Source organism: Pelodiscus sinensis, chromosome 6, assembly GCF_052426305.1.
Source record: "Pelodiscus sinensis isolate ZL-2025 chromosome 6, ASM5242630v1, whole genome shotgun sequence".
Classification (NCBI taxonomy): domain Eukaryota; kingdom Metazoa; phylum Chordata; order Testudines; family Trionychidae; genus Pelodiscus; species Pelodiscus sinensis.
The window spans coordinates 50,848,196-50,875,659 of record NC_143057.1 but is presented as its reverse complement, the minus strand read 5'-3'; the positions used below and the strand labels follow the sequence as shown (position 1 = coordinate 50,875,659).

The 27,464-nt window shown below is 42.4% G+C and overlaps 1 protein-coding gene and 1 non-coding gene across 2 annotated transcripts in view; both read left to right on the top strand.

Moving 5' to 3' along the window:
• CHSY3 (chondroitin sulfate synthase 3) overlaps positions 1-27,464 on the top strand; it is a 265,889-nt gene that overhangs the window by 140,594 nt on the left and 97,831 nt on the right. The window lies entirely within an intron of this gene.
• On the top strand, positions 7,308-7,459 carry LOC149524147 (small nucleolar RNA SNORA76). Its single transcript, XR_016349995.1, has one exon. It is a non-coding gene; the product is annotated as a small nucleolar RNA SNORA76 (small nucleolar RNA).

The following is a 27,464-nucleotide window of genomic DNA, read 5'->3' as shown; positions in this document are numbered from 1 at the left end:
TGCTAACATCCTCCAAAACACACTGTCTCCCTCATCGTTATAGCAGATTAAAGGAATTGCTCCTTCATATTGCAAACACCCTGTGGTCAGTTGCACAGTCGGATAGCTACCATAATGCACTGCTCTCTGGGGCATTGCAAGAGCTGCCAATCTGGACATGCTCTGCCATCGCAAGCAGCACAGTGTGGACACTCAACAGTGGTTTCCTTGAAGCGCTCTCTCAGCAGCACTGTTATTACTAGACTAGACCTTTACATCTTCCAGTGTAGATGTTCTCCAAACTAATCAAGCAGTGTCTCATCCTGAGTGATGGTACAAACTAGGGATGTGAATGGGTAACTGGTTAACCAGTTACCTGTTAAGCATTAACCTTAGTAGGTGATGTTTACTGGGTACCAGTTGATCAGTGCCTAGGAGCAGCCCCGTTCCCCCACCACCTGTGACTTTCTGTGGGCAGCCGCAGCCCCAGTACTCTTGCTGGAGGGGCTGAGAACTTGCTGGTGGCAGTCTCAGTGCTAGGAGGGAGGGAGGTGGGAGCCTGCCAGTGGCAGCCTCAACACCGAGGCCAAGAACCAGATCAAAACTTTTCAAATGATACCTCACAAGGCATACACCATATATACCATAATTATGACTGGTAAATATGGGAGTTCCAGTCACTGCTCTGAGGTACGAAGTGTCAGGGAGAAATGGGTGGTTGTGGGGGAATTAAAGTGTGGATGTTGCAGCTCAAGTGGCCTAATCTCTCACATTGCCATAGCAGCTTTGACTTCTAGAGCAGTGTGGCCTATTGGCCAGAGTAAAAAGAATTACCCATCACTCCCACGGCTCCCAGATGCATCGCTCAAGGGAAGAGGTGCAACTGCCCCACACATGCGCACCAGTGGCAGAAAGTAGAGCAGAAAGGACTGGGACTGGGTCATTTTGCTTCCCCTGCCAACCACTGCTAGTGAGTTGGGGGAGGCCCCTGGCCCCTGCAGCCTACACCAGGCTTCCTACTAGTCATCTGGAGCATGTTACTTGAAGGAGAAGAATGGGGGAAGATGTGGAGTGGTGTGGAGGGAGGGGGCAGGAAGAGGTGGAACCCTCCCCTCTGGGCTAGAGGTGGCATAGGAAGTAGTCACATGGAGGGGACGTCACATGGCCAGTGCCCGACCTGTATCCTCCCCAGCAGTTGCCACTGGTTCCAGTTGGAGCATGTCCAGCAGGAGCAAAGGGGCATGGCCTCTAAAGATTAACTCCTGCTGAATCACTGTGGGGTAGGAACATCCCGTCACATGATGGCTGAGTCACATCATGACTTGTATTCCTCTTCCAATAAGTAGAGTGTACAGGAGACACCAACAACATTAAGCATATGATTATCTGCCCTGTTATCCTCATTGTTTTAAGATTTAAGGTTAACTTGTTTTTACAAAGCCATCTGTAAGTCAGTTAAGCTCTTGTGAAAAAAAATCTTTGACTAATAACCAGTGATTTTGACATTTTATAGTGAATATGGTGTAATGGAAAGTTACTTAAATTGAGGTTTTCTACATGAAATGAATACAGTTCACTGTGTTCTAAAAAGTTAAGCTGATGAGTGGTTTTGCAGCACTAATGGAGAGTTGGCCTTCTTTCTGAGTTTTTCTTACACACCAAGTGGTATGATATCTGAGCAATTCAAAGCACTAGAACATAAGAACATAAGAACGGCCGTACTGGGTCAGACCAAAGGTACATCTAGCCCAGTATCCTGTCTACCGACAGTGGCCAGCACCAGGTGCCCCAGAGAGGGTGGACCGAAGACAATGATCAAGCGATTTGTCTCCTGCCATCCCTCTCCAGCCTCTGACAAACAGAGGCCAAGGACACCATTTTATCCCCTGGCTAATAGCCTTTTATGGACCTAACCTCCATGAATTTATCCAGCTTCTCTTTAAACTCTATTATAGTCCTAGCCTTCACAGCCTCCTCTGGCAAGGAGTTCCACAGGTTGACTACACGCTGTGTGAAGAAGAACTTTCTTTTATTAGTTTTAAACCTGCTACCCATTAATTTCATTTGGTGTCCTCTAGTTCTTCTATTATGGGAACTAATAAATAACTTTTCTTTATCAGCCCTCTCCACACCACTCATGATTTTATAGACCTCTATCATATCCCCCCTCAGTCTCCTCTTTTCTAAACTGAAAAGTCCCAGTCGCTTTAACCTCTCCTCATATGGGACCCGTTCCAAACCCCTAATCATTTTAGTTGCCCTTTTCTGAACCCTTTCCAAGGCCAAAATATCTTTTTTGAGGTGAGGAGACCACATCTGTACACAGTATTCAAGATGTGGGCGTACCATAGTTTTATACAGGGGCAGTAAGATATTCTGGGTCTTATTTTCTATCCCTTTCCTAATAATTCCTAGCATCCTATTTGCCTTTTTGACCGCCGCTGCACTCTGTGTGGAAGTTTTCAGAGAACTGTCCACGATAACTCCAAGATCTCTTTCCTGATTTGTCGTAGCCAAATTAGCCCCCATCATACTGTACATATAGTTGGGGTTATTTCTCCCGATGTGAATTACTTTACACTTATCCACATTAAATTTCATTTGCCGTTTTGTTGCCCAATCACTCAGTTTGGTGAGATCTTCTTGGAGTCCCTCACAGTCTGCTTCCGTCTTGACTATCCTAAAGAGTTTTGTATCATCTGCAAACTTTACTACCTCACTGCTTACCCCTTTCTCCAGATCATTTATGAATAAGTTGAAAAGGACTGGTCCCAGGACTGACCCTTGGAGTACACCACTAGTTACCCCTCTCCAATCTGAAAATTTACCATTTATTCCTACCCTTTGTTTCCTGTCTTTTAACCAGTTCTCAATCCAAGAAAGGACCTTCCCTCTTATCCCATGGCCATGTAATTTACACAAGAGCCTTTGGTGAGGGACCTTGTCAAAGGCTTTCTGAAAATCCAAGTATACTATATCTACTGGATCCCCCTTGTCCGCATGTTTGTTAACCCCTTCAAAGAACTCTAACAGATTAGTAAGACAGGATTTCCCTTTAGAGAAACCATGTTGACTTTTGTCCAACAAATTATGTTCTTCTACATGCTTCACAATTTTATTCTTTACTATTGTTTCGACTAATTTGCCCGGTACTGAAGTTAGACTTACCGGTCTGTAATTGCCAGGATCGCCTCTAGAGCCCTTTTTAAATATTGGTGTCACGTTGTCTACCTTCCAGTCATTAGGTACGGAAGCCGATTTAAAGGATAGGTTACAAACCACAGATAATAGCTCAGCAATTTCCCATTTAAGTTCTTTTAGAACCCTTGGATGAATGCCATCCGGTCCCGGAGATTTGTTAACATTAAGTTTTTCTATTTGTTCCAAAACCTCCTCTAATGACACTTCAATCCGGGACAGTTCCTCAGATTCATCACCCACAAAGGACGGTGCAGATTCAGGAATCTCCCCAATGTCCTCAGCCATGAAGACTAAAGCAAAGAAATCATTTAGTTTCTCCGCAATGGCTTTATCGTCCTTGATTGCTCTTTTTATAGCTCGATCATCTAGGGGACCCACAGGCTTTTTAGCAGGCTTCCTGCTTCTAATGTACTTAAAAAACATTTTGTTATTTCTTTTTGAGTTTTTGGCTAGCTGTTCCTCAAAATCTTTTTTTGCTTTTCTTGTTACGTGTTTACACTTGATTTGACAGTGTTTATGTTCCTTTCTATTTATCTCACTAGGATTGGACTTCCACTTCTTAAAAGATACCTTTTTGTCCCTCACTGCTTCTTTTACATGGTGGTCAAGCCACGGTGACTCTTTTTTAGGTCTCTTGCTATGTTTTTTAATTTGGGGTATACATTTAAGTTGGGCCTCTATTATGGTGTCTTTAAAAAGTTTTCATGCAGCTTTCAGGGATTTGGCTCTAGTCACTGTGCCTTTTAATTTCTGTTTAACTAACCTCCTCATTTTTGCATAATTCCCCTTTTTGAAATTAAATGCCAGGGTGCTGGACTGCTGAGGTGTTCTTCCCACCACAGGAATGTTGAATGTTATTATATTATGGTCACTATTCCCAAGCGGTCCTGTAACGGTTATATCCTGGACCTGATCCTGCACTCCACTCAGGACTAAATCGAGAATTGCCTCTCCCCTTGTGGGTTCCTGCACTAGCTGCTCCAAGAAGCAGTTATTTAAGCCATTGAGAAATTTTATCTCTGCTTCTCTTCCTGAGGTGACATGTATCCAGTCAATATGGGGGTAATTAAAATCCCCCATTATTATAGAGTTCTTTATTTTGGTAGCCTCTCTAATCTCCCTCAGCATTTCTATGTCAGTATCGCTGTCCTGGTCAGGTGGTCGGTAATATATTCCTACTGCTAATTTCTTATTATTGGAGCATGGAATTTCTATCCATAACGATTCTATGGAACATGTTGATTCACTTAATATTTTTATTTCATTTGATTCTACATTATCTTTCACATACAGTGCCACTCCGCCACCCACCCGGCCTGCTCTATCCTTTCTATATGTTTTATATCCCGGTATGATTGTGTCCCACAGATTTTCCTCATTCTACCAGGTTTCAGTGATGCCTATTATGTCTATCTCCTCATTTAATATGAGGTACTCTAGTTCACCCATCTTATTAGTCAGACTCCTAGCATTTGTGTACAAGCACTTTAAAAATTTGCCACTGGTTATTAGTCTGCCCTTCCCTGATGCATTGGATTCCTTTGTATGCGGTTGTTTGTCAGCTCTGGCCCATGGTTTTCCCTCTCCCCTCCTCTCTTTCCGACTACAGCTTAGAGAATCTCTATCAATGGATTTTCCTCTAAGAGAAGTCTCTCTCCGATTTACGTGCATCTCCGCACCAATCGGCTTTCCCCCATCTCTTAGTTTAAAAACTGCTCTACGGCCTTATTAATGTTTAGTGCCAGCAGTCTGGTTCCACCCTGGTTTAGCATCTCATTTGATGCTCTTGCAAGAAGAGAAGGCTGGACTTTCCATTTCTCACACACCATGGACCATTGGCTAGAGTTGCAATAAAGGGTGTTTTTTCTCTTTTGATTTCTTATTGAGTGATTTTCCTTGCTACATGTAGTGTGAACAGATCTTGAATCTGTAAATCATTAGTCTGGCAAAAGTCCATTATTTTGCTGCTATTCAGGCAACAGATGTAAGTGCCTCAGAACAAATGTCCTTCTTTGCAAATCTTACTCCTTTCTTCAGAATTTAAATCTTATATTCATCATTCAAAAATCACACACTAGACCAGTATAGTGGGATGAAAAAAAGGGAGGAAATGTTCTGTATGCACAGCTTATAAAAGTCCTGACATTTAGAACAGCCTGTAAAATCATTATTTACAACTTTGGGACATTACCTGGAGATGAATTAATAGTGTTATGTGTTGCATCTACAAAATCAATAGAGAGAGCAGAATATTAGATAATTTTATATATTGGCAGATATCACAGAAAACATTGAATTAACAATAAAACTCTGAAAGATGCATCATGCATTAATGAATGTGAAATTACATGTGGAGTATCCTTCCTAGATCATTGTATTTATTATGTTAATAAACTCTTTAAAATCTTCATCGCTGATGTCATTGTCAAGACTTGAACTCCAAGTCTGTTCTGACCAACTGCAAAATCCTGGGAGTTTAGATGAAGGATTAAATAAATGTTGCTCAGGACACACAGGTAAACAAAACCAAACTCTCCCCCCCACACACACACCAAAATAGATTTTAAATGCCAGGGCACAATTTTATTAATGTTATACTGGGTAGGAGCAGTTTAGGCCTACCCATCTCACTTACAGACATTTAACTGAGTCCAGCTTGACAGAACAAGTCTTCCACCATTTAAGCAATAACAGGACTCAGCTCACTTCTGAGGTAAAGAGTATCAAGGGGAATTTTGGTCTGAAAACCTCAAGTCTCTCCTTATAAGCACAAGATCCACCAGCTAAAATCCTATATCTCATTTTTCCCTGGGAGCTGACCGTTTTTACTGCACTGGTCACTATCTACTGGAGCAGCAGTAGTTGGGTTGGTCATCTTCCCCACTCACACTGCCTGGTATCAATTTCTTGTCTAATCCAAACCCTAAGGTCCTGCAGCCAAATGTCAACCCTTGCAAGCAAGAGATGCATTGTGTCTGTAAAAGGCCCAGTGCATTTTATTGAGTGTATCAGATGTCTGATCACCAAGCTCCCTGCATCTGAAATGACTCTGGCAACCTCCGAGTTCACATTCTTTGAGCTCTCTCCATTAGGACTGGCTCTATGCTATAGTCCCCTCACAAGCATTTCAGACCCAACACATGTTTCTCTGATTTACTTCAGTCTAGATCCCAAGATGAATAACTGGGACAGTAGTTGGTTGTACTTGTACAGAAAGTACAGAACTTATACATGAACAAGTACAGAAAGTCCTGAGCTGATCCCACACCTTGCCCATTCTATTGAACTTTGTACCTCAGCTATGATCTACCTCCTTCTGCCTGTCTGCTTATGGGCCCTATGCAAAATTAAGTTCTTGCAAAGCCAGGTGTCGAGTTTTGCCTTCAATAACTCCTGTAATCAAAACCAACAATTATAGTTGACACTCTTAATCTGCCCCAGTAATCATCAGTGGGTTAGCTACCCATCATTAGAGCTGAGCAGGAATTTTTTAGGGATATTTTTCATTAGAACCAAAACGTTGAATGGAAACCTATCTGTATTAATGAAATTTTATTTGTGAACGTTTCTTGGGACTGCAATGGCATTTCTGATCAAAGAAGAGATGCACAGAGACAGATTCGGGCCTGCACCCCCTATCCTCAGAAACACCAATAGCATGATGGTTTGGTTGCTCTTTTGTGATATGAGAGATCCAGATCTAAAACCTTGTTCTGCCTGATTTGGAGCAGGAACTTGAATCTGGGTCTCCCATATGCTAGGTGAATACACTGACTATCATGATATTGGCTCTTCAGGGTGCAATTTTTAAGTCAGTTTTGGTCTGGTCTAACACAGTTTCCAGGCAGCCAAGAAGTCTGTGGCTAGGGACACCATCAAAATACTGAAAGAGCATGACTCAACTGTATAAGCTGGTGAGGAAGTGGGGAGTCTTTTTGTTGTATGTTGTTCCATAAGTATGCAATGTCCACTGATACCACTGGGATAATTTGTCTTTCAGTGGCAGAATACAGGCAGTCCCCGACTTACGCGGATCCGACTTATGTCGGATCCGCACTTACGAACGGGGCTTTCTCGCCCCGGAGCTCACAGGCAACGGTCAGCCACCTCGACCTCCGGGGCGAGAAAAGCTGCTCCTGGTGCCCTGGTCTGCTGGGGACCGTCTTCAGCAGACCAGGGGCATCGGGAGCAAAGCTGCAGCCCCGGCAGGTTTGCTCGCGGTGCCCCTGGTCTGCTGGAGACGGTCCCCAGCAGACCAGGGGCACCGCGAGCAAACCCACAGCAGCGGCGGCTAGAGCAAAGCCTCAGAAGTGGGGGAACCCGCAGCAGCGGCGGGTTCCCTGAGGGTGTCTCTACACAGAACCCTAAACTCAAAATAAGATGCACAATCTATGCAAATTGCATATCTTATTTCGACTCTATTTTGAAATTTGGCACGTTTACACAATGCCAAATTTCAAAATAACGTGCTATTTCGAACCATCCCTTTTGCAACAAGGTTTACCAGGATGACAAAATAGTGCGCCCATTATTTTGAAAAATATTTTGAAATAATGGGTGGCTTATGTAGACAAAGGATAGCTATTTCGGGATACCTCTGGTATCTTGAAATAGCCGTACAGTGTAGCTGTACCCTGAGATACTATAAATCTTAGTTAATATTGGTAAAGCATAATATATTATCAGCATTATTGCAAGTTTGCTTTTAGTGTTCCTTTTATCTTCACAGATTGCAATAATTAAAATAAAAACTAGAATGAATGCTGAAAATCTTGACTATGAAATTCTTCAAAATACCAAGTACAGTAAACTTCCGATAATCCGGCACCTTTAGGACCCAGGGGGTGCCGGATTATCAGATATGCTGGACTATCAGAAGGGGGGGCTATGAGGGGTCTGGAGTGGGGTGGGAGGGGATGCCACCCCAGACCCCTCATAGCCCCCCCTTACGATAGTCTGGCTCTGCCCCAGGCGTCCCTGATTCAGCCGCTGCTGGTCAGTTTCAGCAGCAGCTGAATCGGGGATGACTGCAATAGAGCAGGCACCAACCCAGCAGCACTCCAGCTGCTCTTGGGGACGCCTGGGACAGAGCATCTGGAGTGCTGCCGGGTTGGTCCCGCAGCGCCGTCCTTTGGCGCTGCGGGATCAACCCGGCAGGACCCCAGCTGCTCTGCCCCAGGGGTCCCCGATTCAGCCGCTGCTGAAACAGATCAGCGGCTGATTCCAGGAAGCCCGGGGCAAAGCCCCTGCTGAGGGGCGGCGCTACGAGACCAACCCCGCAGCACCCCAGCTGCTCTGTCCCAGGCGTCTGGATTCAGCCTGCTGGTGAAACTGACGCTGCTGGGCAGAGCAGCTGGGGTCCTGCCATCCTTTGGCGCTGCGGGACCAACCCGGCAGCACTCCAGCTGCTCTGCCCCATGCGTCCCCAAGAGTAGCTGGGGTGCTGCCGGGTTGGTCCCGCAGCCCCGAGGGGCAGCACTACGAGACCAACCCGGCAGCACCCCAGCTGCTCTGCTCCCGGCTTCCCCGATTCAGCTGCTGGTCAGTTTCAGCAGCAGCTGAATGGGGGAAGCCTGTCCGGCTGCCCCAGCACTTCCGGGTTCCTGATGGTGCCGGACCATCAGGAGTCCCGGAGCATTGGATGCCGGACTAATGGAGTTTTACTGTAAAAGCTTTGTTTGGCCGTTGTCTTAAACTGTCACAATTTGCATACATAGAAAATAAGAATCTTCACAATAACATTGCTTTGTATATCTGGGTTCATTTTAATTGCATTGTATTAATTCATTTTATTTAATTTGTTATCATTAGTGGATTAAATATCACATAAAAACTCATGAGCATATGGACTAGGACTTCAAAGCCAAAAGTTAAGCAGAATAACAGGAATAGTTTTAAAATCTAAATCACTTTGGGATATGGTGTACATAAATTCAAAGGGCAGATAATATATTTAAAATATGTGCACATTGAATTGACAAAGTATCCCTATTTTACAAAGGGATTACAACATAAAGTGAAAATTAGCAGAACGATTGCATACTACAGACATAAAAGGAGTAATCCTGGAACTGTCTCCATCCTCCACTAGGAAATTGTAACCTCTGTTGGGGCAACACTGGTCATTGGTGCTCTTTTGTCTAGAGAGTGAAAAAGCTTATCCTCCCCCCCCCAAAAGACAAACTTCAAAACTACGTAGGGTAAAGTGACCAGATATTTTCTGTCTATTGAATCCCAATGGCTAAAGTTGTAGCTACGCTGATTAAAAAGAGGTAACAATCCAATTAATGTATGCACACTGATAAGAAAACAATGCATTTTACTGGCAGAAGAGACACAGCAAATGTTTTTACAGTATTTAACACAGAAAGAGTAAGACTTATTTAATTGATAAATGAAATGTTCTTGTAACACTATGGTTTGCTTTAGACAAACTACTGGATGATTCATCATTCCAAAGTCAGAAGGGACGGTTGTGATCGTTTAGTCTGATTTCCTGTACAACACAAGCCCTAGAACTTCCCCAACATAATTCTTAGACGAAATCTTTTAGAAAAACACACAGTCTTGCTTTTAAAATTGTCAGTGATGGGACACCACAATCCTTGGTACATTGTTCCAATTGTTAACTACTCTCCCTTGTTAAAATATTTTGCTTTATGTTCAGTCTGAATGTGGCTAGTTTTAACCTTCATTACTTGGCATCATGTTATAAATTTTGTTTACCCTCATGGCATTTTTCCCTCTTCTAGACTTCATTTAGCTTCTGAAAAAGAAAATGCATCATCACAATGTCCATCATTTCAATGCAGGGCAAAATATGAAGCAACAAAATGTGCAGTGTGCGTGAATTGGTGCACTTTGGCTATCAAGCATCTAAATATCTCAGTACAAATAGTGTATGTGTCTGAAAGGAGAGCAACTGAATGCTAGAATGGAGGGTTAATGTTTCAATTTATTCAGAACAGATTCCAGTGTCCTTGCTTAGTGAAGAGGGTAAGTTTCTGTACATTGGCAGCATTGATTACATTTCCTGGGCTTCTCTTTGTTAGGGAAACAATTACTTGACATCTCACTCTTTGATACCACATGACTATTTTGTGCATATTACCTTGTTAAATTTTTTAATTCAGTAGATTTGCCATAAAAGTTTATTCAAAATATTTTATTTGCCCTGGGACTCTTTCTCTTTCTCTCTCTCTCTCTCTTTTTTTTTTTTTTTAATAATAATTGGAGCTAAGAAATCTTGTCTCTTTTTCTGCTGAAGGACTCGATGAATGATTTTGACCTAATGGAATTATGACATTCCCAGACTAAAAAGTGTGCATTAGAGAGGGGAAGGGATTTTTAGAAAGTGTTTTTTTAAAAGTATCTGTTAATATTTGTTTAATTCAAACATCTTGCAAAACAAGTGTATTTAAGCATGTGTGTAATTTCAGGCAATCTCATTGACCTCATGTGTGACTACTCATGAGTTTATAATTAGATATATGCTTTCAGCTCTGGCTAAACCAGGCCCTGAGAATAAAGTTATTTGTTAAAGACTCTGCTCATGGCTTCTCAGTTGAGTTGTTTTTCTGTAGCAAAAAGTCTTTCATTGTTTTCCTCGTCTCTCTAATATCCAGGGACCAATACGGCTACAACTACACTGCACACAACAGTGGGTATTTAATATTTTATATTAATAGTGTTTTATGTTAAATAAATTATATTTAACTAGGGACACTCTGATATTTGACAACTACTTTACTGGCCTATCTTCCCAGAATCTGATTTAATCTAATGCAAACCATTATTTAACAAGGCTTATACCATGTATTTTACTAAAGAAGAGACACCTTTAGCTGCTGAAATTTCAGGTAATTAATTTGTGTAGAATTTTAGATCTCCTTAGTATCTTGTTGAATTCTGATCTTTTAACAGGGAGGTTATAGAAATAATAGAATAGACTAATGCATAATTTTCCTTGAGCAGGAAGTTCCAGAGGGATCAAACCAAGTATTAGTTGATTAGAGCAGCGGTTCTCAACTGTCAAGCAATGGACTTCTGGCTGCTGGGTCATGGAGGCTCTGGGGGCTGGGGCTGGGGTACACTGCTCCTACCAAGGCTTTTGGGACAGGCATGTCCTGTCCTGCCTCTCAGACAACCAGCGCCAGGCAGGGGCAGGGTCTCCTCCCAGCCACAGAAGAGTGGTTTACTGCATGGTTGCAGGACCGCACAGAGCCTGGCACAGCAGCCATGACCCGAGCAGCAGCGCTCAGCTAGCGGCTGGGAGGCAGCGCAGGGCTTGGTAAGAAGGGCGGGGCAGGCACAGGAGGGCTCTGGGAGTGGGGCTGATGCTGTGGGACTTTGGGAGTGAGGGGCTCTAAGAGGCAGGGGCTGGCACTGGGGGACTCTGGGGTGAAGCTAATTCTGGGGGACTCTGTGGGCAGGGCTAGTACTAGGGAGCTCTAAGGGGTGGGGGACTCGAAGAGGTGGGTGGGCTGACACTGGGGGACACTGGTATCCGGGGTGGGGAGCTGGCATTGGGGAGCTCTGGAGGCAGGGCTGGCACTGGGGGGGGGGGGGGCTATGGGAGCAGGACTGGCACTGGGTGGCTCTAGGGATGGGGCTAATATTGGAGAATGGGGGATGGCACTGGGGAGGGTTCTGAGGGGTTGGATGCCATGGGGCTCTGGAAAAAGGGGGCTGGCACTGGTGGATCTGGTGGTGGGGAGCTGGCCCTGGGGCACTGAGTGCAGAGGACTCTAAAGTCAATGGCTGATGCTGGGGGGTAGTGGAGAGGTGGGTGAGTCCTAGGGGCTAGGACTGGCACTAGGGGGCCGTAGGGGCTTGGGAGTACCCTAGCCCCTGGAGCCACCACGAACAGCCCTCCATGTGGTGACTGCTGGAACTGAAGCCAGCTATTTTTGGTGGCTCTCAGGGTTGGGGCTTTTGGTGGACTAGTAACAGTTTATTTGCATATTTGTTATTTGCATAATGACTATGCAAATATGCAAATAAAATGTTATTGGTCCACCAAAAGTTTGTGAATGGGTTTGCCAGTCCCTGGTATAAAAAAAGGTTGGGAACAATTAGATTAAAGAACATGCAAACTCCAACAAAACTGAGGATTAACTTCTCCCGGCAGTGCCTCACAGTGTGGTCCACGGGTGGGCAATAATTTTGGAAGGGGGGCCACTTCACAAATTTCAGAAGTGGCCTTGGGCAGAAGTGGGGGCCTTGAGTGGAAGGGGTTGAGAACTACCCTGCTGGTAGCTTTGCTTCACCTGGGGTCCTTGCCCTCTGACTTCTGGCCAATGGACCTGGAGCAGATGGGAAGGTGCTAGGGGTTAGCCTCCTCCTAGTGTTGTCTGGGGTGGAGGCTTAGAATTCACATAACACAGCTGGCAGCTCCTGGCCCCTCTGCTAATCTGTTGACTGGCAGCCGCCTGGCAGGCACATTCCCTTTGAATGGAAGCAGCTGAAAGGGCTTGTGCCTATTGGGCAGCTCCCAGGCAATGGGCCATTGGGACCGAGAGCTGCGAGCCTTTTCAATTGCTTCTGTTTAAAGGGTTTCTACCTGCGGGGTGGCCGCCAGGCAATGCAGCCGCTCAGCAAGCATGAGCCCTTTAAATAGAATCGGTTAAAAGGGCTCATGCACCTCCTGGCTCAGTCAATGCTCTAGGGTAGGACTAAGCAACCATTCACCTCTATGCATGGGTCTGAGCACCAGTGATCCTTTTTAAAGTCCTACTTACAGCAGCTTCATTAATAAATAAATAAAGATGCAGAGCTTACTTTTTAGTGCAATGGTCGGCAGCCTTTCAGAAGTGATGTACTGAGATTTAACTTATTCACGGATCTGTGTGCTGGGAGAAGGACGGGGGATAGGAAGTGAGGGAAAGCTGGGTATGGTGACCTTGTTTTCGGAACCAGCTGCAGCTAGGGAGAATGGTTTAATTTAAAAATACGAAACAGATTAAGTGTTTTAAGTTTCTCATGTTAGTTTATCAAACTTCATTGTAAATAAAGTAAAATATTATGTCCAACAGAAAAGGTTTCAGTGTTTTCTTTATTTATGGCCGGGGTAGGGAACCTTTTTGGGTCAGGGTCACTGACCCACAGAAAAATCTGTTGGGGACCACATAAGTGAGAAGCAAAAAAATTCTTCCAAAAACCCCCAACCCTCACTCATGTGGCTCCAACTGAGACACCTCACTCCTCTGGTGCCCCAGTCTCACAGGGTGAGGGGAAGGGAAGGGCTGGTCTGAGTTTCAGAGCTTACTATAGACCAGATTTACTTTTCTGGGGCTCTGGAGTTAGTGGATTTTATGGACCTTCTAAGGCTCTGGGGTAGGGGGAAAAAAGAGAGGTACAATAGGCAAGACAGGGCTGCCAGCAAGTAGGATAGGGATGGGGTGCAGGATCTGGGAGGGAGGTGTGGTGCAGAAGCAGGCTGGGACTAGGCTGTCTGGTCAGGTGGAGGGAGCTGGAGCAAAGGAGGGTAGAGTGTGTGGCCAGGAGAGAGGGTGCAGGAGCAACGTGGATGAAGGAGCAGGGTGGGGTGTCTGGCTAGGAGAGAGGGTGGAGGAACAAGGGAGGGTGTCGGGGTGCTGGGTCTTGAGGGGCAAGGGAAGTGAGGGGATTGGGGTGGGGAGATCTGGGCATGAGGTGGGACCTTATCTGGCTTCGTGGCTCCTTGTAGCAACCGCTCTAGCCATGTTGTCCACGCCACTCAGAGGGAGGGCGCATTGTCAGGGCCCAAGTGGTCTGGGGCTGGCCCCGGACTGAGTGGCTGCAGCAGCTATGTGTCCAACTTCTGGGGTCTGCCCCGGACCACGTGGCCATGGCAGTGGCATGTTCAGCCTCGGGGGCCAGCCTTCCAAATGTGAAGAGGAGAATTTAAATCCTCTGCTAGGCTGCATCTAGACTGCAGGCTTCTTCTGAAAGAAGTTTTTCCGGAAGAGATCTTCTGAAAAAACTTCTTCTGAAAGAGTGTCCACACTGCCAAAGCACATCTACAAAGCCATCTGCTTTTTCAAAAGAGAGCGTCCGCACTGAATGGACGATATCTCACATTTAAGCTGTGATTACTATGGACAGAGTGGCCACCAGGGCATCTGTGCTTTTTTTCTTCTTTCCTCTTCTTTTGAAATAACTCCCTCTTCCCCGTCCACACACACCTTTTCCCAAAAGAGCTCTTTCGGAAGAAGGCTTCTTCCTCGTAGAAAGATGTTTACCAATGTCGGAAACTGCTGTTTTTCTGAAAAAAATTCTGTAGTGTAGATATAGCCCCAGATAGAATGAAAATTTCTGCTAAAGGTGTAAATGACTACTTACACTATTTGAAATATATTCCTTTTGGTTTTGTTTAATGGGCATGTAAAAGCATATGTGGAGCTGAAATATACCATTTGAGTGCAGCTGAATTCTGTTTTATTTAATGCTTTAATTTTGTATGTTTTTCTTTGAATATTAGTATCACTTCAAAACTGACATTTTCTGCTGTTATACTTTAACAGTATTGAAAATCTGTACTTTTACTTTACAGCTGTTATAAAACTGGGCTAGATTTTATGTAACTGTAATAAATAAAATGTGCATGCCTATAGGAAAGAAATCCAGAAAAAAGATCTTCCTGAGACTTTTTGAGGAAATTTGAGTAAGCGAATGTCTGGATGTTGAAATAAATTATGTGGAAGTTGTTTAATTCTGTATTGAAATCTGAAAACTAATATTATGCCTTCCTTGTTTAATTACGCAGTTAATTTTGAACAAATTGAACATTATTTGGGTAAAGTGAAAGTAAAACTATTGAAAGTGTTTACTATATAAACTGACTCTATCTGAATATTCTTAACTGTGTAAATAATATACTATAGCTATATTGTTTAATTTCTTTACAGACTTAAAACACAGATGCAAAATTTAAATAAAGCGTAATGGCAAAATGGAACAGACATTAAATATTTAAAGAAAATATGTGATTTTGAATGAAGCATATAGATGGAGAAATACCCAAAAGCTGATTCTAAGAGCAGAAACTGTAGAGGAAAAGGGTCTCACCCTAGCTAGGAAAAATACTGCAGATCTCTTTAGACTCTGTATTAATAAACTTAAGAAAATGTTCTAAGCTACTGTATGTGAAAGGTGTGTTTGTAGCACTTTTTTGTTGCCTTTTAAAAAACAAACAAAGTTTACTGATACCAAGTCTTATTTTAACTTGGGGTGGTACATCTAAAAGACTATTCTCTTTATTATGTATGTAGCCAAATTGTCCAAAAAACATAATGCTCTTGTGAATGAAACCATCAAGTCTGATTGTGGGGGAAAAAAGAGATTAGAGTGTTGCTTTGTATTGTAAATACATAAATAAGTAACATAAGTTTCAGTGAGTGGTATTCAAGAATATGCAGCATAGTTTGTGGATGGAAACCAAAATACATGGCCTCTTGTTACTGACACTGAGGCCATGAGACTGACTTACTGTGTTCGATACTGAAGAAACCCACTTCTCTCTCTGCCTCTCTTTCTCTCTCTCTGAAGTCGGGATGCTTTTCAACTCCACTGATTAGTTCTGCTGATTAATAATGTTTCTACAGTACTTTGAAGATATAAAGCTCACTACAAGATTATTAAGTTCTGCCTGAGGAGCAGGGAGCAGCAGTGCATGGGGAGAGAACAGATATACTCATGCTAGCTGCACTGCCTTCCACATAATACAGGAAGGGGTAGGCAAATGCTCAGGATAAATAAATGAAAATTACAGGAGGAAGGATATCAAGCGAAACATGTTGCATACACAGAGAAATGATTCACATCAGAGCAGTGTCAGTTTCACCCTGAGGGGTGTGGGTTAATAGTCTCAATATCAGGCTTTAAATATTAAGTTCAAAGGTAGAAAGAGGTTACTACAGACCTTTTTCTTTAAGGTACGCAAATACATCAAGTTTGGTGGAATTTAGTAAGGGGATGTTTCAAGAAAAACCTTGACAGCCATCCTGTTAGTTCTGTGTGGATAGTAAATAGCCTGGGATGTATAGGATGTGTGGATCTTAAAAGGTGTATTGTGGAGTGTTGATCATCATACAGTAGAGATATGACTACAAGTTTTGCATCTCTTGTTCCAGCAAGTTCTGGTGCTACTTTGAGGTGCTGCTTTGTGAGGAACTTGTTTATGATAATGAGCTTGGAGAAGTTGAAGGATTGTCAGAAGGCCAAAAGTTGAGATCCAGGAAAGATTTCTTTGAGGATGTAGTCCCCATCTAATATAACTTGTAATTGTTTGATACCTCATTGGTTCCAGTGTGGGGCTGGTAGCTGACAACTAGGAGTGTGCAGTTAAAGGTTTATTTTTTTCCTGCATTGACTCATGTTATCTTGGTGTATTTGGGTGGCCCATTCCATGAAGCTGCTTCTCTGGGGGAGCGTTTTTACATGTTGAAGGCACTTTTAAGTGTATTCATGTACATATCCCAGACCTTCTCTTTGCAGCATATTCTGTGATATGTGAATATCTGGCTGTGTTTTGGGTGGTTACTGAATCTATGATGGTACTCATACTTCTACCATACCTACCAACTAAAAAGATGAGGAAGAGAGTGCAGCAAACATGTTACTGCATAACCACATTTGCTATATATATACCTTATGAAAAAATCTGCAGGCTTAGCATTGTTTGGATCTGTTTCTTATCTAAAACTAGAGAAACATTTGTCCAGATAGACTGCAGGGTACAGAAAAGTGAGTCTCTTTCACCTTACGTCAGTAATTTAATAGAATTGATAATTGCTGTGGAAAGAATAAAGAAATAAACTTGGAAATATGGAGGCAACACGAGAAATCATGCGGGAAATCAATTTCAGAGTTTTTATTCTTTTAAAAACCACTGACTGAACTTTACTGCTACCAATAACAAGAAATACTAGGAGTTCAGACAAAAAAATTCTATTGGGAACTCCAGCCAGTAAAGAAAATGAGGTTCCTATAGAGTTATTGAAAGAACCATCTCTAGTTGATAGATCTAAATGTGGAAGACAGTCTTCTTCCATAGTACTATTGAGAACTCCAAATAGCCTCTTTAATAATTCTCTCTCAGGCCTCACTTCTTCAGATTTTTCAGTTAAAGTTCTGAATGAAATTTTAAAGAGATGTACCTTACAGGGACATAAAATATTGATCTTCTCTGCTAGTCCTGCAAGCAAAGAAGAAAAGTGATTTTGTCTACCAAGAAACTTTTTGCTGATGAAAATGTTGATGTATTTTTAACTAACAGACTTTTTGGAGAGAGGAAGAATCTGGAGTGATTAAATTTTTGCTTGAATGCTCTCTTGTATCCAGTTTTTAGTGTATCCAATCATTAGTTTTTTGTTCATTTTTAGGTTGATATAAATTTATATTGATCTGTATGTAATCCCCCATAGATTGATGTATACCCTAAATTCTGTAACCATTCTATTCTCTCTTTTTTTCTGAATGACCCACAGTCTGGTTGCTGCAGTTGGACTGTACTTCTAATATGGGGCACCAGCTATTACACCAAACAGTAGATTGCCCAGTGGGATCAGGAAGATGCCGCCAATGCTTATATGTATATGCTTTTCACGATATATGTTTATGATTTTCAGTTGTATACAGTACCAGGATTTGCTACTGGTTGCTACTAGTTGAAAACAAGACTCTTCCTGCTCTGGCTTCCTGCATTCAGAATTTACCTTACCTTTTCACCCTTTGAAGTAATGGTTATACATACACAGGGCTGGATTTACTATTAGGCATAATAGGCACGCGCCTAGGGGCAAAAGCATTCTAGTGAGACCTAAAAGTTAAAAGTGCATTAAAAGTTTCATTTTTTACAGAAAACATGACAGCCAGCTATAGGTGGGGGCCAAAGAAGATGATATGCCTATAGACATGTAAGGTGTAAATCCAGCCCTGTTACATATACAATGGTATTAATATGGTATTAGGTTGTTACATTTTGGGTAATCTTGGAATTTGTTGTGCTATAGTGTAAGTCCTCCAGGAAGTCTAAAGATATTTCCATATAATTTTCATGCAGTTTTTGAGTTTCCTGTGACATACTTGCTACCGGGCCAGAAATAAATCAGCCCAGGAAAGGGCAGAACACAAACTTCAGCTGCACAGAGCAGTAGAAAGTTTACCTCATTTCTCTACATAATTTCTGTTCACAGTAAAGGGTTTATCTTGACACTGGTCTGCTTGTCAGTCAGTTACTTACATGTATGGTCATTGGGTTCTTGAGGGAAAATTCAATATACAAGAGTGGAAGTTGAGCTTTCAGTTAGTTTCTATTTTTTTTTTCTTTTCAGGGTTGCCACTCTTGTTGGTTCACATTGGGAAGTTAGATACTGTTTCACATGGTTAGATTTGGTATGGAGAATGAGTAAATATCCTTTCCTCTGGGATAATCTTCAAGCCATTTCCTGTGCGGAAAAAGATTGTATCCATTCTTGGGAGTTTGGGGGTTTTCCATGCAGTATACTGCATGGTGCTATAGGATTGGTTAGTTCTGGGAATGGCATATGGTCAACAGGATTTTGAATTTAAGAAGGCTGGTTAGGCCCCTCGGCAATTATAATTTTCTGGTTTTGTGCAGTGAATGTTAGGTGATGACTCTGGCTTTTTTTCATTTCTATCAGGGCCGGTTGCTTTTAGGTGTTAGTTTGCTTTGATGTATTTGTTTTACACTTGTGGTTACTTGTCCAAATATATTCTTTGTGTTTGTCATCATTGGCCTTTACTATTTACAAAATTAAATCCTTGGAAAATGCCTTTGTATTATTATTATATGATTTTTATATATTTTCCTTAAACATATGTTTGGTACTCTAGGCATCCAAATATTTTTTGAACGACACAAGTGATGTCGTTTTAAAACCTATTAATCTTTAAATACATACATTTGCCAAATGCTTTGTACAGCAAAATTGATGTAGCTTTTTTATTAAAGGCTACACTTCTTTCCTGGTTTTAAGGTGTTTCCTGCTGAATTAGCCTTTACTACATTCATTATGCCAGGACAACAGTTGTGTTTGACTGCTGTTTTTATTAAAAAATAATAAGCTATTCAAGTAATGTTTCAAATGATCACATATAACCCATCTATTTTTAATAGGAGTGACACAAATCAATACCCCTATCATTGTATCCTTTTACAGAATTGTAGAATCATAGAACTGGACGGGACCTTGAGAAGTCCAGTCCCCTGCCCTCACAGCTGGACTAATCACTGTCTAGACCATCCCTGATAGATGTCTATCCGACTTGCTCTTAAATATCTTCAGTGATGGAGATTGCACAACCTCCCTAGGCAATTTATTCCAGTGTTCAAATATCTTGATAGTTAGGAAGTTTTTCCTAATGTCCAACCAAAACCTCTCTTGCTTCAATTTAAGCCCATTGCTTCTTGGACAAGGAGAACAATTTCCTTTCCCCCCTCCCTGTGATACCTTTTTAGATACCTGAAAACCGCTATCATGTCCCCCTCAGTCTTCTCTTTTCTAAACTAAACAAGCCCAATTCTTTCAGTCATCCCTCATAGGTCATGTTTTCTAGACCTTTAATCATTTTTGTTGCTCTTCTCTGGACCTTCTCCAATTTCTCCACATCTTTCTAGAAATGTGGTGCCCAGAATTGGACACAGTACTCCAATTGAGGCCTAATCAGTGCAGAGTAGAGCAGAAGAAGAACTTCTCGTGTCTTGCTCACAACACTCCTGTTAATACATCCCAGAAACATGTTGACTCGTGTTTAACTTATGGTCCACTATGATCCCTAAATCCCTTTCAGCAGTATTCCCTCATAGACAGTCGCTTCCCATTCTGTATGTGTGAAACTAATTGTTCCTTCCTAAGTGGAGTACTTTACATTTGTCCTTATTAAACTTCATCCTATTTACCTCAGACCATTTCTCCAGTTTGTCCAGATAATTTTGAATTTTGACCCTATCCTCCAAAGCACTTGCAACCCTTCCCAGCTTCATATCATCTGCAAATTAGTAATTGTACTCTCTATGCCATCATCTAAATTGTTGATGAAGATATTGAACAGAACCTGTCTCAAAACAGACCCCACCCCCATGGTATGCCTCTTGTTGTGCTCTCCAGCATAACAGTGAACCATTAATAATTACTAGGATTCCTAGTCCGAGCTACCGTTACTCTTCGTGAAATGAGGAGTAACGGTAGTTCGGACTAAGAAGCCTAGTCCGAACTACCTAGTCCGTGCCCGGCTTTATGCAAATGGTGGCGCCCGGCTTTATGCAAATGAAGCCCGGGAAATTCAAATCCCGGGCTTCATTTGCCACTCCGGTTGCCTACATTTACCACCCTAGTTCGAACTAGGGTGGTAGTGTAGACATACCCTGAGACTGGTTATCCAGCCAGTTATGTACCCTCTTTATAGCAGCCCAATCTAGGCTGTATTTCCTTAATTTATTTATAAGAAGGTCACGCAAGACATTATCAATTGCCTTACTAAATTCTTGGTATACCAAGTCTACTCTTCTCCCTTATCCAGAAGGCTTGATAACCTATCAAAGAAAGATATCAGAGTAGTTTGACATGGTTTGTTCTTTGCAGATCGATGCTGGCTGTTACCTACCACCTTATTATCTTCTAGATGTTTGCAGATGGATTCCTTAATTGTTCCGTTATCTTCCCTGGCACAGAATTTAAACTGACTGGTCTATAGTTTCCTGGGTTGTTCTTATTTCCCTCTTTGTAGATGGGCACTATATTTGCCCTTTTCCAGTTTTCTGGAATCTCTCCTAATTTCCATGATTATATATGTTAAAAGAAAATTATGGTTGTGAACTTAAGCAATACAAATGTTACTTAATGCCAAAATTAGGGTTGCGCCTTTAACTTTTATTTGGCCCTTCTACACATATTCATGATAAGTATTTAATTACATAATCTCTCACTCTTCCTTTCCACAGATCCCTGCCTTATTCATCTTACAGGACAAATGCTGCTTAGGGAATGCCTCAGTGTAGAGTAGTGAATGAGGCTGATGTCTCTTATCTCTCACTATGATTCTTCTTTTTCTCTTCTCCTTTCTCCATCTTCTCCCCTCCCCCATTATCTGTGGCATAAATTAGAAGGTGTGTCATGAATTAGGCCAGGGATTGCAGAAAATTGTCTCCTGACTTGTGATATTTAAATGTTATTCTGGGAAACTGAATTCTATCCCTGCCTCTGCTACAGAGTTCCTATGTGATGGCTGATAAATCTTAATAATTTGTGACGTTCTTGTGTACTAGTGAGGAGCACCATTAAAGACCATGAAGAAATGCATAATTCTGGATTGAAATCAGAGTTTCAATGGTGAGCAGTAAATGAACAAACTGAACAATAAACATCATGTTTCCCTTATTATATCTACTAATAATTCAGTTCTAGTGGTTTGTGAGATCATCAGGAAACTGGTATGTGCTTAGAGAATCTACTGCAAGCTTAGAGGAACTTTGAGAGGTATGGTGAAAAAAAGCTATAAGCTAAGTTCTCTCTAAGCTGAGCAGTTGCGCAATTGCCTGTTAGGCCCCAGGCAGGGGCTCAGAGCTGCAAAAGAGAGAGATGCTTCTCCTCAAGCCCTGGACTTGCTCGGGGGGGGGGGGGGGGGGGGAGAGTTGCCTCTGCCCACCAGATCCAGCACAGAGCAGCTGCAGTTGGTGGGGAAGTGCCTCTTTCTTCCAGCTCCAGCATGAAGCTACTGCAGCAGGGGGAGAGGCACTCCTTTCCCAGCCCCCACCCAACCTAGACTTGACATGCTAGGGCCATGGAGTGGTGCCCCTCCCTGGCCAGGCCCCGCTAGAGCTGCTGCAGCTATGGAGAGGTGCTCTTCACCTGGCCCCAAGCTGCTGCAGTGAGACGGGGTGGGAGTAATCCTCTCTCACCACCTCCCCTCCAAATCCCTCATCCCCTATCCCACACCCCTCTCTGGGGCATTCATTCCCCCCCACACACAACCTGAGCCCCCTCCTGTATCCCAAGCTTTGCATCTCTGTTCCCACTGCAGCTCCCCCCCCCAAACCCTGTACCTCAGTCCTGAGCCCTGTCCCATGCTCTTAATCACTCAGTCCATCCTGCCACATATCATTGAGAATGTGCAGAATGAGTTTTGTGATGTACACCAATATGGACATTATCAGTCATACATCACCTCCATTTTGATGCACATAACAAAATTCATTCCACACATGGACATAAAAAAATTAGAGGAAACACTGGCTCTAGCTATGAAAAACTCGTTTAGCAGTGTTCTGGATGTAAATAGTTGAGCACATGGTTCCCCCTCCCTGCCATGTCACTTTGTGTACATATGCAGTTGCCATCACTCTACTACAAGATGACCTTTAATCCAGTTTAAAAAGCTTTGTTGTATTCAAGACAAGTAGTATACGCTTTGTATCCGATGCATTATTGCAGACTATACTTCCCAGATTATTTTTGTCAACATTTGAAATGCAGTTGGAAGGACTATTTATGAAATATGTATCATTGCTGTTTTACCATGTTAATGGATCTGGAATGTTGCCAAGAAGTAGTAGTTTCTTTTCCAGAACTTTTTTTGTTCTATTTAATTACACATATATCATTTCTTTTATCTCACCCTTTCCATGAATCAGACTTTGTTTACTGTGTGCATATGCTGAACCGCCTCATTTTGAAGTAGATGCATGGTTAGTTTGGATCAGTCAGAACAGAATAGGTCATCATGGGTGTCTGGTTGTTTAGGTGGGGGAAGGCACAGCCTTCCCAAACCTCCAGACATGGCCCTGCCCACACTCCGCCCCAGAAAGCCTACTGTGTTGCTTCCCTCAGTGCCTGTCCTCCCTGGTGCTCCAGGGCCGGAGAGGCTACGGGGCACACCCCTGCCCCCCCACCATGGTGAGGGGAGGAGGCAAGTTTGTTGTTTGGCTTAAGGGCCTGCCTCTCCCAGCCCTCGCTACACCAACCACCCATGCAGGCAAACTAAATATTATTAGTGTGGAGGTACAAATATGTGTATAGCAATGTTTGCTCTGTGAGCTATGGCTGTGATTCCCCTGTTCATGTACATATATAGTAACTCAGAGCTAGCATGTGTGTAAATAGTAGAGTAGCTACAGTAGTGCTGGGTGAGTCATGCCACCAATTTCAGGTGGGTCTTTCCTCCTTCTCCCTCTTTTCTGGTCAGTGTTCCCTGTAAGAAGAGTTCTTGGGCAGCCACCAAGGAGAAATTCAAACACCGCCCGGATGATTAGCAGAGCACCCACAGCTGGCAGCTTATGTTTCTACTGGTGGTGCGCATCGGCACATGCCTCAGCACGCATAAACAAAATTTATGGATGGGGTGTGTTTGATCTCCCTACACCTTATGTTACCCCTCACTCCACCCTTTCCTTCAAGCTTCCACTCCCACCCCACGCGTGCCCCTGCTCTGTCTCTTCCCCTCAGCACCTCCTGCACACCATGGAATAACTATTCCCTGGTGTGCAGGAGGTGCTGAGCGGGCAGGGGAGGAGTTGATCAGCAGTGGGGAAGTGGGGAGGTAGGCCACCAGTGGGTACTAAGCACTCGGTATGTTTTTTGTTGGCATCAATGCAATGCAGGGTTGTAGGACTCCCTTCAAATAAACAGTAATTCTGAGTAGACCAAAGTCAATATTTTGTTCAACCAAAAACAACGTTTCATTTCATTTTGGGAGATAAGATAAACAAATTAATAAAATTGAAGTAAAATTTAAAATGAAAAGTCATTTTGAACAGAAAAGTTTAAGTTTTATTTTGAAGACGTCAAAATGCAGCATGTCGACTGTTGTACCAAATAAAAGCAAGCAGGATCTTATGAGGGGGATAAGGCAAAAAGCCACATTTATTGTAAAGATAATAATGAAAACAAAGAAAAGATAGAAGCAAACAACGTTGTTTAACTACTTATTCCTAACACTACTTAACCCTTATACACTTATATATATATATAAACCATTCATTCATACATCCATTCATTCAAGTTCTGTGTATAGTTACCAGCCTGGAAGTTGCTTGTGACAGAATACTGGCCAGGTATTCTGTACACAAGTGATGGTAGTGGGGAGCGAAGTCCTGATCAGATGCGCATCTGAAGCTCCTGGTGGGCTGGCAGCAGAACCTTGGACTCTGATTCCATAGTTTTTTAGTCCAGTTCTTATAGGAATTTCTTCCTATGCCAGTCTATGGAAATTGCTGCATCATGCTGATGTCTCCAGGGTGGCTGCCAGGTGCTCATCAGTGATCTCATCGGGTGGACCTCCAGTTTCTCCACTTGACACCTTTTGGTTGCACTGGCACCTGACGCCTTCTTCAGCCCTTTGTTGCTGTATTCTCAGGCTGGCACCTCTTAGAACCATTCACTCATCATCCAAGCACTCTCTCTCTCTCTCTTACATACATTCCTTAATGTTTCCCATACAATGTTTTTGTATAATAATAACTTTACATATATCAGAGTTGTAGTTACAGAAAGTTTCTGGGTGGTATTGCTTAAAACATTCTCTGAGTGCTGAATAAAGTTACAATGTTTTAAAGAGAACAGGCCTCAATTAAGTAACAATGGCCTTAGTCAATTACAGGGCTTGGCTCCCATAGCAGAGTTAGTGGCTTGACAATGCATTGTTACAATGTATCTCTGCAATGTCAATTTCAAGCAGCCCCTTGCACAAGCTTGAGTATGCCCTGGAGCGCAGAGGGGGGGGCTGTTTCTGGTTACATAGGATTATATTTTTAACAGTTCTAAGTTATATTACCTAATACATTATTTTCTAAAGGGGGCAATAATAATAATAAATCTAAACATTTAACAATCTTAACAAATAATAATAAGTAAGAAGAATTAATAATAAATCTAAATACTTTAAGTTGTGGGGAACAAATTATGGGGGGTCACTTCCATTTGGGGAATCATTTTTAATACATTAATATGTTATCCCTACACGACTTTTTGGAAATTGGGTAGGGTTGGTTTGATTCTGTTGAAGACATATGAAATTAAATACAAATTTGAAAAATCTTTCAGCTGACCCAAATCTGCATTTTTAGCACACAAGAGGAAAAAAAGTCAGAAAAAATTTCAACCAGCTCTGAGTCTCCGAAACCTAAACAGCACTTTTCTGACCCAATGAGGCAGTTGAGGCATTTTTTCAGGAATGGACTCTCCTTGCATCCTATCCCCAACTTCCTTTCCAGGCATCATACATTCTCCCTGTAGTCTGACCTAAAATCTACTTCCTTGAGATGGGCAGATAATTCACAAGCAGAAAAGAAAACCTCTGAGTCCTAGCCCATGGGATTGGGTAAAGGATCTTGCTTCTCTAATGACCCTTTTCCTGTGGAAAGAAAAACCAACATTACTAAATTCCCTTTATGTTACTGAGAAACTAGCATGACTAACTTCTTTATTAGAATATTTGAGTTAGTGTTACACTCCAAAAATCATTTCTGCAAATTTGGCATTTTCATACAGTTACACATATACTGCTGTAAGAAGCAAAGGTAAGTGAACTTTATACAAAGCAGACCCAACGGAGCTAATAAGTCATCTCTAATTATATTTCTAGGAGTTCTAGACAGAGTATTGTGGGTATTTTAATGTCCTTAGCTCCTGTCAAGCTCTATCATTTAGAGGCACCTTTTCTTGAATTTGTATAGTGGAATGGATTAGAATACTAACTTTTTGATAGGCTCATATGTAACTGCACCTTCTACAATCTCAAAACACTCACACTTTTTGAAGTTTCAATATGTTACAGTTGCACAATGGAGAAACACACACTCCCCTGTCTTTTAATAGGTAATTTAGAAATAAATAAGGGAAAAAATAGTCCTGGTGGGCATCCATTATGCATATAGCAAGCGTGTCTGCCACCTACAATGGCATTTTTAGAAGCAGAAATCATTGTTTCCAGAATTGTCATTTCCCATAGTAGATGTGGTGTTGCATAGTTGGTGAGGCAGCAGTGTGGGAGAAGTGGGTGCATGCATCTGTGTAACCACTGCGGTTTTTGGTTTACACAATTGCCCACATTTTAACATGCATAGTTAGACAAAGCATAGGATTGGGTCTCCTGAGAACTGCAATGTGGGAGAAAAAATACCAGGGATTATGTGAGACTAAAATTAATGTTCATAAGGGCCGCTAAGATCCTAAATTGGAAAGGGCAATATAAATGCAAATAAAACAAAAAGTGGCTTCTGGATTAAATATATTTAAATAGATTTGTAATGTTTTTACTGTAATTAATGGGTGATGTACTATTGTAGTATGTATTACAAACCCTATAATCAGTGAGAAAATCAATTTAAACACTTTTGAGGTTGTCATATAGAAGACTTGGTCTCTTATTTTCTGTTATTCAGGTGGAAGGACATTTAGGACTGGAAGAGAAGGGAGCTTAAGTTTAATACCAATGTGGACACAAGAACAAATGGATATAAGCTGGCTAGTAGGAAGTTTAGACTTGAGATTAAACGAAGGTTTCTAACCATTAGAGGACTGAGGTTCTGGAATGGCCTTCCAAGGGAATTAGTGGGGGCAAAAGATCTATCTGGTTTCAAGATTAAACTAGATGGGTTTATGAAGGGGATAGTTTGATGAGATAACATGATCTTGGTAACTAATTGACCATTCATTATCAGTGGGAAATAGGTCAATGGAGGGATGATAGGAGTTACTATAGAGAACTCTCTGGGTGTCTGGCTGATGAGTCTTGCCCACATGCTCAGGGTTTAGCTGATCGCCATATTTGGGGCCGGGAAGGAATTTTCCTCCAGGGTAGATTGGCAGAGGCCCTGGAGGATTTTCGCCTTCCTCTGTAGCATGGGGTACAGATCACAGCTAGAGGATTCTCTGCATCTTGGGGTCTTCAAAGTATTTGAAGGCTTCAATATCTGAGATATAGGTGAGAGGATTATTCTAGGAGGGGTGGCTGAGATTTTGAGGCCTGCACTGTGCAGGGGGTCAGATTAGATGATCTTAATGGTCCCGTCTGACCTTAAAGTCTATAGCTACGTCTACACTGGCCCCTTTTCCGAAAGGGGCATGTTAATTTCACAGGTCGTAATAGGGAAATCTGCGGGGGATTTAAATAAAAATGTCCGCCGCTTTTTTCCGGCTTTTAAAAAAGCCGGAAAAGAGCGTCTACACTGGCCCCGATCCTCCGGAAAAAAAGCCCTTTTCCGGAGGATCTTATTCCTACTTCAAAGATCCTCCAGAAAAGGGCTTTTTTTCCGGAGGATCGGGGCCAGTGTAGACGCTCTTTTC